Below are 16,173 nucleotides of genomic sequence, written 5' to 3'. Positions count from 1 at the left end.
AATGTGAGAAATTAATTAAAATAACATTTTATACATTTATCCTTTATTTTATTGTTTACCGAATTAATTAAACGGTTAAAAACAAATTTAAATTAAATAATATTCAAACATCAGTGATATCTACTTAGAAATTATTTAGAACAGTAGTAGCACTTATAAAAATAATTATAATAAGTTTTGGAATATTAGTTATATTTAATTACGAATTACTTATTAAACATAAAAACTATGTTAAATTCGTAATAAATATTAAACAGAAATAAAAATAATTATAAATTTTTGTCTGAGATTATTATACTTTTATAAAGCTGAAAAAATTATTAAAATAAATATATGGGTCGATCTAGTATTTAATAGAAATTTGTTTGTGTTGATTTGTAAACCGAGCAAAAACAATAAGGAAAATACAAAATAAATACAGCCACTAATTTAATTTGGTTTTATAAAATTTTTATATGACTATTAGGATGTATAGATACTGTAAAAATTATAAAAATTAATTATAAATTTATTTATCCTATTTATTTAATTATAAGCCTAATAGAATGGATAAATGATAAGTAAATAATATATCTATATAAAATTATATTTTATAAGTTTTATAACATATTTACAGAATATAGAACCTATAAAAAATATAAAATTGTTTAATTAGGTCGATTTAATAATTATTATCTAATTAACCTTGATTATAATAAATCGAGAATATATATAAAGAAAAGTGGGAAATAAATACAAAAACTTGATAAAATTATTTTTGTAAATTATCCTACTGATTTGTATAATTAACTTAGTTTATAAATATAGTTAATATAATATTTAGTAAATTAATTATTAAATTAACATGTATTAGTATAATTATTGGTTAATATAAACATATATACTGCATATACTAAGTTAGTATTATTATAATTTTCAAAATACTTTAGTTATTATAATAATTAAAAGTTAATTATAGTTCATAATAATAACCATAGTAATACATGATTAATAAGTAATTATAAAGTAACCATTAATACTTTTATTATAAGTATGATATAAAAATAAATAATACGTCATTAATAAATAAATATAATATAACTTATAATATAATAATAACATAGAATATGACTTAAACTTAAAATGAAAGTTATAATCAAAAGATAACGTGCACTTTATACGAACCTCACCGCTACTTACGGCCTAGGGTGGTCCTTGTTGCCATTATCGGACTCGCTTGTGGATCTTGAATGCCAAGACTTAGATTCTGGTCAAGAGTCCTGGGCACCCGGTAACAACAGATCATCAGAGTAACTTACTTGATAGAAACGAGGTTTGGGTAAAGGTGTACAACGTCTTATGAAAGATTATAACCCGAACTTCTTAAATTTGGAAACTTACTATAAATGGAAACTTTCCAAAAATATTAACTTTTCAAAAATAGAACTCTTTTAGTAAACCATCACTACTAATATAGGTTGCTATACTTATAAGTATACTTATATCCGTTCTTTCGTTCTATCTCTAGGTTGAGATTTTCGGTCTACTACTTCCGTTCATTCATTTCTTTCGAGGATACTTTACTTACTATTAAGGTGATTTCATAGCCCCATTTTCTTTTACTGTTTTTATAAATTGGGGTGAGATACATGCTATCTTTTAAATGTTTTACATGTTAGACACAAGTGCAAAAACTTAAAATGCCATGTTATATGCTTAAGTCATATTAAATTCCCCTTAGAGTAATATCATCAATTGCTATGTGATTTATGAGCTTACTTATTGTGAATAGCACTGTTGAGGGTAACGCCTCTGTCCATTAACCTATGGTTGTGGACACATAATAATGATTTGGGGCCAGAAAGAGCCTTGGAGTTACCGTTTAGTCTTGATATTACAATGCGGCATATTTTTAAAGATTAATATGATGAATGTCAGTCTATTTTATTGAAATCTTGTGGCCTTAGCAATTCAGGAATAATTATAAACCTATGATATCACTCAACCTTTGTGGTGACTTTTTAAAGCATGTTTTCTCTCGGGTAATTAAGATGCTGATAATGTGGATTGCTAGCTTTACATGGAGTCTGCATATTATCATCATAAAATATTTATTTTAGTTTCATTTAATACATTGTTATGTAAAGACAATATTTACTTCCGCTGCCAATAAAGAAGTTTATTTTATAAAACGTCTCATATAGAGTCGTTCTCGTTTATGTACAATACTTGTTTTGATACAATTGGTCATAAATACCCTCGGCCCTATTTGGGGGTGTGACATCAGATGTCTATTGATGAGGTAATTGAGAAATACATGGATAAGTTGATGTTTGTGCAACAATGAGTGCCGGATGAACAATCTAGAATCCAGTATTTTGTAAACATGATTTTGCCTGAGTACATGACCTTTGTGAGGTTGATGATGTAGCAGAGGCGTACGAAATACTATTATTTTTACTACGAAATATGACGAAATATGGTACAAGTTTTAATTTATTTTATTTATAAATGGGATATACCTAAACTCTGCTACAACTGTAGTGACCCGAACTTTTCCATGTTTATATATATATTAAATGAAATTGTTATTTACATGATTAAGTGTTTCCAACATGTTAAGCAATTAAACTTGTTAAGACTTGATTAATTGAAATAGGTTTCATATAGACAATTGACTACCCAAGTTGACCGGTGATTCACGAACGTTAAAACTTGTAAAACCTATATGATGACATATATTTGGTTATATATATAGTTAACATGATATTATGATAAGTAAACATATCATTAATTATATTAATAATGAACTTCATATGTAAAAACAAGACTACTAACTTAATGATTTTGAAACGAGACATATATGTAACGATTATCGTTGTAACGACATTTAATGTATATATATCATATTAAGAGATATTCGTACATCATAATATCATGATAATATAATAATTTAAAATCTCATTTGATATTATAAACATTGGGTTAACAACATTTAACAAGATCGTTAACCTAAAGGTTTCAAAACAACACTTACATGTAACGACTAACGATGACTTAACGACTCAGTTAAAATGTATATACATGTAGTGTTTTAATATGTATTCATACACTTTTGAAAGACTTAAATACAATTATCAAAATACTTCTACTTAACAAAAATGCTTACAATTACATCCTCGTTCAGTTTCATCAACAATTCTGCTCGTATGCACCCGTATTCGTACTCGTACAATACACAGCTTCTAGATGTATGTACTATTGGTATATACACTCTAATGATCAGCTCTTAGCAGCCCATGTGAGTCACCTAACACATGTGGGAACCATCATTTGTCAACTAGCATGAAATATCTCATAAAATTACAAATATATGAGTAATCATTCATGACTTATTTACATGAAAACAAAATTACATATCCTTTATATCTAATCCATACACCAACGACCAAAAACACCTACAAACACTTTCATTCTTCAATTTTCTTCATCTAATTGATCTCTCTCAAGTTCTATCTTCAAGTTCTAAGTGTTCTTCATAAATTCTACAAGTTCTAGTTTTATAAAATCAAGAATACTTCCAAGTTTGCTATCTTACTTCCAATCTTGTAGATTGATCATCCAACCTCAAGAAATCTTTCTTATTTACAGTAAGATATCTTTCTAATATAAGGTAATACTCATATTCAAACTTTGATTCAATTTCTATAACTATAACAATCTTATTTCGAGTGAAAATCTTACTTGAACTTGTTTTTCGTGTCATGATTCTGCTTCAAGAACTTTCAAGCCATCCAAGGATCCTTTGAAGCTAGATCCATTTTTCTCATTTCCAGTAGCTTTATCCAGAAAACTTGAGGTAGTAATGATGTTCATAACATCATTCGATTCATACATATAAAGCTATCTTATTCGAAGGTTTAAACTTGTAATCACTAGAACATAGTTTAGTTAATTCTAAACTTGTTCGCAAACAAAAGTTAATCCTTCTAACTTGACTTTTAAAATCAACTAAAAGTTAATCCTTCTAACTTGACTTTTAAAATCAACTAAAAACATGTTCTATATCTATATGATATGCTAACTTAATGATTTAAAACCTGGAAACACGAAGAACACTGTAAAATCGGACATACGCCGTCGTAGTAACACCGCGGGCTGTTTTGGGTTAGTTAATTAAAAACTATGATAAACTTTGATTTAAAAGTGGTTCTTCTAGAAAAATGATTTTTCTTATGAACATGAAACTATATCCAAAAATCATGGTTAAACTCAAAGTGGAAGTTTGTTTTCTAAAATGGTCATCTAGACGTCGTTCTTTCGACTGAAATGACTACCTTTACAAAAACGACTTGTATCTTATATTTCTGACTATAAACCTATACTTTTTCTGTTTAGATTCATAAAATAGAGTTCAATATGAAACCATAGCAATTTGATTCACTCAAAATGGATTTAAAATGAAGAAGTTATGGGTAAAACAAGATTGGATAATTTTTCTTGTTGTTGCAAGGTGAAAATTGGTAACAAACCTATATTAATCATATCCTAGCTAACTTATATTGTATTATACATGTATTCTAATATATTATGTAATCTTGGGATACCATAGACACGTATGCAAATGTTTTGACATATCATATCGATCCATGTGTATATATTATTTGGAACAACCATAGACACTCTATATGCAGTAATGTGGGAGTTAGCTATACAGGGTTGAGGTTGATTCCAAATATATATATACTTTGAGTTGTGATCTAGCCTGTGACGTGTATACACTGGGTCGTAGATTGATTCAAGATAATATATATCAATTTTTTTTTCTGTACATCTAACTTTGAACAACTAGTTGTAGGTTACTAAATAGGACAGCTGACTTAATGAACTTAAAACATCAAAATGTATTAAAAGTGTTGTAAATATATTTTGAACATACTTTGATATATATGTACATATTTGTTATAGGTTCGTGAATCTACCAGTGGCCAAGTCTAACTTCCCGACGAAGTAAAAATCTGTGAACGTGAGTTATAGTCCCACTTTTAAAATCTAATATTTTTGGGATGAGAATACATGCAGGTTTTATAAATGATTTACAAAATAGACACAAGTACGTGAAACTACATTCTATGGTTGAATTATCAAAATCGAATATGCCCCCTTTTATTAAGTCTGGTAATCTAAGGATTTGGGAACAGACACCCTAATTGACGCGAATCCTAAAGATAGATCTATTGGGCCTAACAAACCCCATCCAAAGTACCAGATGCTTTAGTACTTTGAAATTTATATCATATCCGAAGGGTGTCCCGGAATGATGGGGATATTCTTATATATGCATCTTGTTAATGTCGGTTACCAGGTGTTCACCATATGAATGATTTTTATCTCTATGTATGGAATGTGTATTGAAATATGAAATCTTGTAGTCTATTGTTACGATTTGATATATATAGGTTAAACCTATAACTCACCAACATTTTTGTTGACGTTTAAAGCATGTTTATTCTCAGGTGAATACTAAGAGCTTTCGATGTTGCATACTAAAATAAGGACAAGATTTGGAGTCCATGTTTGTATGATATTGTGTAAAAACTGCATTCAAGAAACTGATTTCGATGTAACATATTTGTATTGTAAACCATTATGTAATGGTCGTGTGTAAACAGGATATTTTAGATTATCATTATTTGATAATCTACGTAAAGCTTTTTAAACCTTTATTTATGAAATAAAGGTTATGGTTTATTTTAAAATGAATGCAGTCTTTGAAAAACGTCTCATATAGAGGTCAAAATCTCGCAACGAAATCAATTAATATGGAACATTTTTAATCAATAAGAACGGGACATTTCAGTTGGTATCCGAGCGTTGGTCTTAGAGAACCAGAAAAATTTGCATTAGTGTGTCTTATCGAGTTTGTTAGGATGCATTAGTGAGTCTGGACTTCGACCGTGTTTTCTTTAAAAATGATTGCTTAACATTTTTGTTGGAAACTATATATTATTAACATGTAAATATTATGTGATATATTAATCTCTTAACGTGTTTGATATTATGTGATAGATGTCTACCTCTAGAACAAGTCCCATTGACTCACCTAATAATAATGAAGAGTCAAATGTAAATTGGAATAATTCGTGGACTGATTCACAAGTTCCCGAAGAGGAACCGGAAGAAGAGTCGGAACCGGAAGAAGAATCAGAACCAGAAGAAGAATCGGAACCGGAAGAAGAAATAGAACCAGTGGGGGAAATAATAAAACGGTTAAGTAGAAGAAAATCCTCAACCAACCGACCAAAGTTAATTATGGTCAATGGTGTTTCCGCCAAGGAAGCAAAGTATTGGGAGGATTACCAATTCTCCGATGAATCGGATCCCGACAAGGATTCCGATGATGTTTTAGAAATTACCTCAACACAATTTAATAAGGCAAAAGAAAATAATAAGGGAAAGGGCATAAAAATAGAGAAATCTAATTCCAACCCCGATGAACTTTATATGTATCGTCAACCCCCGAAGTCCTTAAGTTGTAACAATAACCCGGGAACCTCTAAACTACCAGGTTTATCTAAACCAATGTGGAAAACGACAGCTCGTATTAGGGGAACATCATATATCCCTAGAAACTTGGCAAAACGAACCAAAACCGAAGAAGAATAAACGAGCGAGTCGGAATAAGATAGGTGTATTCGTGTGGTGTAATATATGTAATATAGTGTGCTTATGCTTTATGATATATGTAAAAATTGCTTTTATTAATAAGTATTTTTTTTATGAATCTAACTCTTGTCTATTTTACAGTATAAAAACACAAAATGGATAGACAACCCAATATTTTAAGAGACCTACCCGGAGACATGATTGATGAAATCTTGTCTAGAGTCGGTCAGAATTCTTCGGCACAACGCGAAATCAGTTTGTAAGACATTCGAAGAACGTTCCAAGAATGCCTTGGTTTATAAGAGACTTTCGTTTGAAAGATGGGGGATATCACATTGGGAAACCCATAAGTTACGATGTGTTTACTTTGACGCATATATTGCGGGGAACCCAAGTGCTATTTTACGCAATGGGTTAAGAAATTATTTTGACTCAATGTATCCGAACATAGGACTTCTTGATTTAGAAAAAGCGGCTAACATGCAACATAAAGAAGCATGTAATGCTTACGGTTTAGTAATGTTCGCTTCTCACCAAAGTGAGACCAAGAACATCGGGCTACAACTATTAAACAAAACATTTCCACAAGTAACGGACTCAGTAGTTGGGGTGAGAAACAAGGTTTTTAGATTGTTACGGGACTGTTGGACATTACGTAACCCTCGTCCCTTTGACCACATTACAACACGCTGTCTTATCAACGGTCATAACGGCTACGTTCCACAAGACCAAGGATAGGAAGTGGTATTAGTAAAACCAGAATGCATGACTTGTTTCTGGACGTATGAATTACGTGTCTTTATTGCCTTTACTGAACGACTTGTGTACTAGTTAGAATTATCTTCACAACTATCTTGTATCAAAGTTATTGTGTGCTATATTTCATGCTATATGTAAAATAAGCGGTATTGTAAGTTTGTAAAATATTGTGTAAAAGTTTGAACGCGAAATATTATTATAATCAGTTTTTCATATAGAATTGTAGTAGTTGAATTGTATATTAGCTACTAAGTATGAACTTAACGGGTAGGTACTACCCGAATTTAAACTTATAAAATGCTAATATGAAGAAAAAGCTTTTATAAATGAGTTCATATTATGCTACGAGATACTATTGACTACTCTTAATATTCTGTATGATTAACTTGTTTCATTTAACTATTTTGAAGGAAATGGAACCGACTACTCAACACACCTTGAATATGAGTGAAGAGGAATTTCGTGTCTTTCTTGCTTCAAACATAGCCGCAGTACAGGCCGCGCTACATACCAACAATAACCTTGGATCTAGCAGTACAGGAAATCGTGTAGGATGCACCTACAAAGAATTCACTGCCTGCAAACCTTTGGAATTTGATGGAACCGAAGGACCGATCGGATTGAAACGGTGGACCGAGAAGGTCGAATCAGTGTTTGCCATAAGTAAGTGTACTGAAGAGGACAAAGTGAAGTACGCTACGCATACCTTCATAGGTTCTGCGTTAACATGGTGGAATACCTATCTAGAGCAAGTGGGACAAGATGATGCTTATGCACTACCGTGGTCAGCATTCAAGCACTTGATGAATGAGAAGTACCGTCCCAGAACCGAGGTCAATAAGCTCAAGACAGAACTTAGAGGGTTACGAACCTAAGGATTTGATATTACCATGTACGAAAGACGATTCACAGAATTGTGCCTATTGTGACCGGGAGCGTTCGAAGATGAGGAAGAGGAGATCGACGCATTTGTGAAAGGATTACCGGAAAGAATCCAAGAAGATATAAGTTCACACGAGCCCGCCTCCATACAACAGGCATGTAGAATGGCTTACAAACTAGTGAACCAGATTGAAGAAAGAATTAAAGAACAGACTGCTGAAGAGGCCAATGTGAAGCAAGTCAAAAGAAAGTGGGAGGAAAACGGTGATAAGAATCACCAATACAACAACAACAGCAATTACAACAATAATCGCAACAACTATCCCAACAATCGCAACATCAATCACAACTACAACAAACGGCCCAACAACAACAACAACAACAACAACAACAACAACAACAACAACAACAACAACAACAACAACAACAACAACAACAACAACAACAACAACAACAACAACAACAACAACAACAACAACAACAACAACAACAACAACAACAACAACAACAACAACAACAACAACAACAACAACAACAACAACAACAACAACAACAACAACAACAACAACAACAACAACAACAACAACAACAACAACAACAACAACAACAACAACAACAACAACAACAACAACAACAACAACAACAACAACAACAACAACAACAACAACAACAACAACAACAACAACAACAACAACAACAACAACAACAACAACAACAACAACAACAACAACAACAACAACAACAACAACAACAACAACAACAACAACAACAACAACAACAACAACAACAACAACAACAACAACAACAACAACAACAACAACAACAACAGCAACAGCAACTACAACAATCATCCCAACAACAATAATAACCGCAACAACAACAACAATCAGAAGCAGTTATGCCAAAGGTGTGAAAAGTATCACTCGGGGTTCTGCACTAAATTTTGCAACAAGTGTAAAAGAAATGGTCATAGCGCGGCGAAGTGTGAGGTCTATGGACCAGGGGTTAACAGAACGAAAGGAACAAATGGTGTCGGAACGAGTAATGGTGGAGCAAGTAGTGTCGGAGAAAGTTATGCCAATGTAGTTTGTTATAAATGTGGAAAACGGGGCCACATTATTAGAAATTTCCCGAACCAGGAGAACACGAATGGACAAGGCCGTGGAAGAGTTTTCAATATTAATGCGGCAGAGGCACAGGAAGACCCGGAGCTTATTACGGGTACGTTTCTTATTGACAATAAATCTGCTTACGTTTTATTTGATTCGGGTGCGGATAGAAGCTATATGAGTAGAGATTTTTGTGCTAAATTAAGTTATCCATTGACGCCTTTGGATAGTAAATTTTTACTCGAATTAGCAAATGGTAAATTAATTTCAGCAGATAATATATGTCGGAATCGAGAAATTAAACTGGTTAGCGAAACATTTAAGATTGACTTGATACCAGTAGAGTTAGGGAGTTTTGATGTGATAATCGGTATGGACTGGTTGAAAGAAGTGAAAGCAGAGATCGTTTGTTACAAAAATGCAATTCGTTTTATACGAGAAAAAGGAAAACCCTTAATGGTGTACGGAGAAAAGGGCAACACGAAGCTACATCTTATTAGTAATTTGAAGGCACAAAAACTAATAAGAAAAGGTTGCTATGCAGTTCTAGCACACGTCGAGAAAGTACAAACTGAAGAAAAGAGCATCAATGATGTTCCCGTCGCAAAAGAATTTCCCGATGTATTTCTGAAAGAATTACCGGGATTACCCCCACATCGATCCGTTGAATTTCAAATAGATCTTGTACCAGGAGCTGCACCAATAGCTCGTGCTCCTTACAGACTCGCACCCAGCGAGATGAAAGAACTGCAAAGCCAATTACAAGAACTTTTAGAGCGTGGTTTCATTCGACCAAGCACATCACCGTGGGGAGCTCCTGTTTTGTTTGTCAAGAAGAAAGATGGTACATTCAGGTTGTGTATCGACTACCGAGAGTTGAACAAACTTACCATCAAGAACCGTTACCCACTACCGAGAATGGACGACTTATTTGATCAACTACAAGGCTCGTCTGTTTATTCAAAGATTGACTTATGTTCCGGTTATCATCAAATGCGGGCGAAAGAAGATGATATTCCAAAGACTGCTTTCAGAACACGTTACGGTCATTACAAGTTTATGGTCATGCCGTTTGGTTTAACTAATGCACCAGCTGTGTTCATGGACCTTATGAACCGAGTGTGTGGACCATACCTTGACAAATTTGTCATTGTTTTCATTGATGACATACTTATTTACTCAAAGAATGACCAAGAACACGGTGAACATTTGAGAAAGGTGTTAGAAGTATTGAGGAAGGAAGAATTGTACGCTAAGTTTTCAAAGTGTGCATTTTGGTTGGAACAAGTTCAATTCCTCGGTCACATAGTGAACAAAGAAGGTATTAAGTTGGATCCGGCAAAGATAGAAACTGTTGAAAAGTGGGAAACCTCGAAAACTCCGAAACACATACGCCAGTTTTTAGGACTAGCTGGTTACTACAGAAGGTTCATCCAAGACTTTTCCAGAATAGCAAAACCCTTGACTGCATTAACGCATAAAGGGAAGAAATTTGAATGGAAGGATGAACAAGAGAAAGCGTTCCAGTTATTGAAGAAAAAGCTAACTACGGCACCTATATTGTCATTGCCTGAAGGGAATGATGATTTGTGATTTATTGTGACACATCAAAGCAAGGTCTCGGTTGTGTATTAATGCAACGAACAAAGGTGATTGCTTATGCGTCTAGACAATTGAAGATTCACGAACAAAATTATACGACGCATGATTTGGAATTAGGCGCGGTTGTTTTTGCATTAAAGACTTGGAGGCACTACTTATATGGGGTCAAAAGTATTATATATACCGACCACAAAAGTCTTCAACACATATTTAATCAGAAACAACTGAATATGAGGCAGCGTAGGTGGATTGAATTGTTGAATGATTACTACTTTGAGATTCGTTACCACCCGGGGAAGGCAAATGTGGTAACCGATGCCTTGAGCAGGAAGGACAGAGAACCCATTCGAGTAAAATCTATGAATATAATGATTCACAATAACCTTACTACTCAAATAAAGGAGGCGCAACAAGGAGTTTTAAAAGAGAGAAATTTAAAGGATGGAATACCCAAAGGATCGGAGAAGCATCTTAATATTCGGGAAGACAGAACCCGGTATAGGGCTGAAAGGATTTGGGTACCAAAATTTGGAGATATGAGAGAAATGGTACTTAGAGAAGCTCATAAAACCAGATACTCAATACATCCTGGAACGGGGAAGATGTACAAGGATCTCAAGAAACATTTTTGGTGGCCGGGTATGAAAGCCGATGTTGCTAAATATGTTGGAGAATGTTTGACGTGTTCTAAAGTCAAAGCTGAGCATCAGAAACCATCAGGTCTACTTCAACAACCCGAAATCTCGGAATGGAAATGGGAAAACATTACCATGGATTTCATCATTAAATTGCCAAGGACTGCAAGTGGTTTTGATACTATTTGGGTAATAGTTGATCGTCTCACCAAATCAGCACACTTCCTGCCAATAAGAGAAGATGACAAGATGGAGAAGTTAGCACGACTGTATTTGAAGGAAGTCGTCTCCAGACATGGAATACCAATCTCTATTATCTCTGATAGGGATGGCAGATTTATTTCAAGATTCTGGCAGACATTACAGCAAGCATTAGAAACTCGTCTAGACATGAGTACTGCCTATCATCCACAAACTGATGGGTAGAGCGAAAGGACGATACAAACACTTGAAGACATGCTACGAGCATGTGTTATTGATTTCGGAAACAGTTGGGATCGACATTTACCGTTAGCAGAATTTTCCTACAACAACAGCTATCATTCAAGTATTGAGATGGCGCCATTTGAAGCACTTTATGGTAGAAAGTGTAGGTCTCCAATTTGTTGGAGTGAAGTGGGGGATAGACAGATTACGGGTCCGGAGATAATACAAGAAACTACCGAGAAGATCATCCAAATTCAACAACGGTTGAAAACCGCCCAAAGTCGACAAAAGAGCTACGCCGACATTAAAAGAAAAGATATAGAATTTGAAATTAGAGAGATGGTCATGCTTAAGGTTGCACCTTGGAAAGGCATTGTTCGATTTGGTAAACGAGGTAAATTAAATCCAAGGTATATTGGAACATTCAAGATTATTGATCGTGTCGGACCAGTAGCTTACCGACTTGAGTTACCTCAACAACTCGCGGCTGTACATAACACTTTCCACGTCTCGAATTTGAAGAAATTTTTTGCTAAAGAAGATCTCACTATTCCGTTAGACGAAATCCAAATCAACGAAAAACTTTAATTCATCGAAGAACCCGTCGAAATAATGGATCGTGAGGTTAAAAGACTTAAACAAAACAAGATACCAATTGTTAAGGTTCGATGGAATGCTTGTAGAGGACCTGAGTTCACCTGAGAACGAGAAGATCAGATGAAGAAGAAATACCCGCACTTATTTCCAGAAGATACGTCAACACCTCCAACTGCTTAAAATTTCGGGACGAAATTTATTTAACGAGTAGGTACTGTAGTGACCCGAACTTTTCCATGTTTATATATATATTAAATGAAATTGTTATTTACATGATTAAGTGTTTCCAACATGTTAAGCAATTAAACTTGTTAAGACTTGATTAATTGAAATAGGTTTCATATAGACAATTGACCACCCAAGTTGACCGGTGATTCACGAACGTTAAAACTTGTAAAAACTATATGATGACATATATATGGTTATATATATAGTTAACATGATATTATGATAAGTAAACATATCATTAAGTATATTAATAATGAACTTCATATGTAAAAACAAGACTACTAACTTAATGATTTTGAAACGAGACATATATGTAACGATTATCGTTGTAACGACATTTAATGTATATATATCATATTAAGAGATATTCGTACATCATAATATCATGATAATATAATAATTTAAAATCTCATTTGATATTATAAACATTGGGTTAACAACATTTAACAAGATCGTTAACCTAAAGGTTTCAAAACAACACTTACATGTAACGACTAACGATGACTTAACGACTCAGTTAAAATGTATATACATGTAGTGTTTTAATATGTATTCATACACTTTTGAAAGACTTCAAGACACTTATCAAAATACTTCTACTTAACAAAAATGCTTACAATTACATCCCCGTTCAGTTTCATCAACAATTCTACTCGTATGCACCCGTATTCGTACTCGTACAATACACAGCTTTTAGATGTATGTACTATTGGTATATACACTCTAATGATCAGCTCTTAGTAGCCCATGTGATTCACCTAACACATGTGAGAACCATCATTTGGCAACTAGCATGAAATATCTCATAAAATTACAAAAATATGAGTAATCATTCATGACTTATTTACATGAAAACAAAATTACATATCCTTTATATCTAATCCATACACCAACGACCAAAAACACCTAAAACACTTTCATTCTTCAATTTTATTCATCTAATTGATCTCTCTCAAGTTCTATCTTCAAGTTCTAAGTGTTCTTCATAAATTCTACAAGTTCTAGTTTCATAAAATCAATAATACTTTCAAGTTTGCTATCTTACTTCCAATCTTGTAGAGTGATCATCCAACCTCAAGAAATCTTTCTTATTTATAGTAAGATATCTTTCTAATATAAGGTAATACTCATATTCAAACTTTGATTCAATTTCTATAACTATAACAATCTTATTTCGAGTAGAAATCTTACTTGAACTTGTTTTTCGTGTCATGATTCTGCTTCAAGAACTTTCAAGCCATCCAATGATCCTTTGAAGCTAGATCCATTTTTCTCATTTCCAGTAGCTTTATCCAGAAAACTTGAGGTAGTAATGATGTTCATAACATCATTCGATTCATACATATAAAGCTATCTTATTCGAAGGTTTAAACTTGTAATCACTAGAACATAGTTTAGTTAATTCTAAACTTGTTCGCAAACAAAAGTTAATCCTTCTAACTTGACTTTTAAAATCAACTAAACACATGTTCTATATCTATATGAAATACTAACTTAATGATTTAAAACCTGAAAACACGAAGAACACTGTAAAATCGGACATACGCCGTCGTAGTAACACCGCGGACTGTTTTGGGTTAGTTAATTAAAAACTATGATAAACTTTGATTTAAAAGTGGTTCTTCTAGAAAAATGATTTTTCTTATGAACATGAAACTATATCCAAAAATCATGGTTAAACTCAAAGTGGAAGTTTGTTTTCTAAAATGGTCATCTAGACGTCGTTCTTTCGACTGAAATGACTACCTTTACAAAAACGACTTGTAACTTATATTCCCGACTATAAACCTATACTTTTTCTGTTTAGATTCATAAAATAGAGTTCAATATAAAACCATAGCAATTTGATTCACTCAAAACGGATTTAAAATGAAGAAGTTATGGGTAAAACAAGATTGGATAATTTTTCTTGTTGTTGCAACGTGAAAATTGGTAACAAATCTATATTAATCATATCCTAGCTAACTTATATTGTATTATACATGTATTCTAATATATTATGTAATCTTGGGATACCATAGACACGTATGCAAATGTTTTGACATATCATATCGACCCATGTGTATATATTATTTGGAACAACCACAGACACTCTATATGCAGTAATGTGGAAGTTAGCTATACAGGGTTGAGGTTGATTCCAAAAATATATATACTTTGAGTTGTGATCTAGCCTGAGACGTGTATACACTGGGTCGTGGATTGATTCAAGATAATATATATCAATTTTTTTTTCTGTACATCTAACTTTGGACAACTAGTTGTAGGTTACTAACGAGGACAGCTGACTTAATGAACTTAAAACATCAAAATGTATTAAAAGTGTTGTAAATATATTTTGAACATACTTTGATATATATGTACATATTTGTTATAGGTTCGTGAATCTACCAGTGGCTAAGTTTAACTTCCCGACGAAGTAAAAATCTGTGAATGTGAGTTATAGTCTCACTTTTAAAATCTAATATTTTTGGGATGAGAATACATGGAGGTTTTATAAATGATTTACAAAATAGACACAAGTACGTGAAACTACATTCTATGGTTGAATTATTGAAATCGAATATGCCCCTTTTTATTAAGTCTGGTAATATAAGAATTAGGGAACAGACACCCTAATTGACGCGAATCCTAAAGATAGATCTATTGGGCCTAACAAACCCCATCCAAAGTACCGGATGCTTTAGTACTTCGAAATTTATATCATATCCGAAGGGTGTCCCGGAATGATGGGGATATTCTTATATATGCATCTTGTTAATGTCGGTTACCAGGTGTTCACCATATGAATGATTTTTATCTCTATGTATGGGATGTGTATTGAAATATGAAATCTTGTGGTCTATTGTTACGATTTGATATATATAGGTTAAACCTATAACTCACCAACATTTTTGTTGACGTTTAAAGCATGTTTATTCTCAGGTGAATACTAAGAGCTTCCGCTGTTGCATACTAAAATAAGGACAAGATTTGGAGTCCATGTTTGTATGATATTGTGTAAAAACTGCATTCAAGAAACTGATTTCGATGTAACTTGTAAACCATTATGTAATGGTCGTGTGTAAACAGGATATTTTAGATTATCATTATTTGATAATCTACGTAAAGCTTTTTAAACCTTTATTTATGAAATAAAGGTTATGGTTTGTTTTAAAATGAAGGCAGTCTTTGAAAAACGTCTCATATAGAGGTCAAAACCTCGCAACGAAATCAATTAATATGGAACGTTTTTAATCAATAAGAACGGGACATTTCAACAACACTATAGGCAGTGTACCTAATTGTAG

Source organism: Rutidosis leptorrhynchoides, chromosome 1 (assembly GCF_046630445.1).
Source record: "Rutidosis leptorrhynchoides isolate AG116_Rl617_1_P2 chromosome 1, CSIRO_AGI_Rlap_v1, whole genome shotgun sequence".
Lineage (NCBI taxonomy): Eukaryota > Viridiplantae > Streptophyta > Magnoliopsida > Asterales > Asteraceae > Rutidosis > Rutidosis leptorrhynchoides.
The sequence above is the reverse complement of the archived record's forward strand: the minus strand, read 5'-3'. Positions refer to the sequence as shown.